The sequence below is a fragment of the Triticum dicoccoides genome, chromosome 4A, assembly GCF_002162155.2.
Source record: "Triticum dicoccoides isolate Atlit2015 ecotype Zavitan chromosome 4A, WEW_v2.0, whole genome shotgun sequence".
In the NCBI taxonomy this organism is placed as follows: Eukaryota; Viridiplantae; Streptophyta; class Magnoliopsida; order Poales; family Poaceae; genus Triticum; species Triticum dicoccoides.
The window spans coordinates 193,544,080-193,546,498 of NC_041386.1; positions in this window are offsets into that span (position 1 = coordinate 193,544,080).

Below are 2,419 nucleotides of genomic sequence, written 5' to 3' on the forward strand. Positions count from 1 at the left end.
AAATAATGATGACCCTTGGGCGCACGACCCCCAAGGGAAAAGAAAAGGCTAGGCGGCGAATGGTAAAACCAATGTTGGGCATTGCTGGAAGAGTTTTATTCAAGGCGAACTGTCAAGGGGTTCCCATTATTACCCAACCGCGTAAGGAATGCAAAATCCGGGAACATAACACCGATATGACGGAAACTAGGGCGGCAAGAGTGGAACAAAACACCAGGCATAAGGCCGAGCCTTCCACCCTTTACCAAGTATATAGATGCATTAATTAAATAAGATATATAGTGATATCCCAACAAGTAAACATGTTCCAACAAGGAACGATCTCCATGTTCCAACAAGGAACAAAACTTCAATCTTCACCTGCAACTAACAACGCTATAAGAGGGGTTGAGCAAAGCGGTAACATAGCCAATCAACGGTTTGCTAGGACAAGGTGGGTTAGAGGCTTGGTTCAACAATATGGGAGGCATGATAAGCAAGTGGTAGGTATCGCAGCATAGGCATAGCAAAAGAGCGAGCATCTAGCTAGCAAAGATAGAAGTGATTTCGAGGGTATGGTCATCTTGCCTGAGATCCCGCAAGGAAGAAGAACGAGTCCATGAAGAAGACAAACGGACGTAGACGAACGGGTCCTCACAAACACGACGTTATCGGAACCAACCCGAAGAAGCAAACACCGGAAAAGAAGCACACAACATAGTAAACAACCAACACATGAACATGGTATGATATGCGGGATGCGGTATGCGATGCATATGCATGATATGACAAGGAACAAATGAACCTGGCTTCAACTTAGAAAACCAAGTGTGCCACTGGAAAGATGGGATGAAATCGCTTGAAAACGATATAAAGAACGCCGGAATCGGAGTTACGGTTTGGAAATGGCAAGCAATTCAAATATGACCACGTTCTGCGATTTACAGCAAGTAGCCATCTAAATGCAACAAGATGAACATGCTACAGCACTCAAACATGGCATCAAAATACATGGAAGGAATCCATTCATGATGCTTAACAAAAGATGAACACTGAGCTACGGCCAATTCATCCATTAACAGGTTCAAACAAGCATGGCAAAAATGCAAACGGTAAACATATCTCAGACTTAGTGAAATTAACACAAGTCTGGAATTTCAGATCAGATAGCACTCTTTGGAGCAACAATACATGCTACAGGATCTGAACATGGCAAAGTAAAGCATGGCATGGAGCTACTCAAAGAGCTTAGCAAAAGTCCCTTAGTGACCTTGAGCCAAAAGGGATCAGGAAATACAATTGCAAGCATGTGAACATGGCAAAAACATAATCAGTTCTCAGACTTAGTGAAAACTGGAGCATGCTGAAAACAGATATCAAGTAGGCATGTTAACGAGCTCGATGCACTCACTATAGAGCAAGGCATGACAATCTAAGCATACACCCAAAGAGAATACACATTACACAAGCTAGACATGGCAACAACAATAACATGGCATGCACGGATCAACTACAACATCCTCGGCAAAATCGCTAACAAGTAGACAATCTGCCCAGATTCACGAAATAGCAAAAGTAGAGCTTGATTGACTCAAGTTAGGGTGCTCCATAATTGCAAACAAAAATATGTATGGATAGAGCACTACAAGATTAACAAAACATCCTTACTGATCATCCTCAAAAGAGGCACGGATCACTAGGAAACAACATGAACATATGACCAGATGAGATAAACAGCTCAAGGACTTAGTGGAAATGCTAAGTCCCTGAAATCAGCATTACCAAGTGCCTCACTTTGCAAGCTTGTGCTAGTCACCACACACATCGCAAAAATACATGGGTTGCACCTCTGGAAATATGGCAAAACCCTAAACAAAACACATGAAGAGCTCATGGGCATATCATGCACACAATAATCATGGCAAAAATGACAAATATCTAAATGGAGCAGCAGATCTGACAATTATCTCAAATAGCATTTTACTAATAGCATTTCGCGCGTCAAGATGAACTCAAATGAAAATGATGCAATGAGATGAAATGATGTACTCTCTGAGACGAATATTTTGATATGCTATATGCATGAATTGGAGCTATGGATGCAAAGTTATGATGCGATGAACATGAGCATTTGAAACTGGGAAAACGGGGACAGTAGAAATTGGACCTCGGCCAGATCTAGGGTTGGCACAGAAAACGAGGCATGGACGAAGTTTGCCGGAGCACGAACGAAGGTAGCGACGGCGGTGGCCGGAAAGTGCGGGCTCTTGCCGGAGGACGCGGGCCCGAGCTAGATCCCGCCGGATACGGCCCGATCCGGGCGCGTGGCGCCATGGGGAGGACGGCGGCGGCCGGTGGCGCTGAGGTCCGGCGACCTAGGCGGCGGGGCAGGGCGCCGGTGGAGAGCGGGGTGGCGGCACCGGCGCGAGGTGGCGGCGAC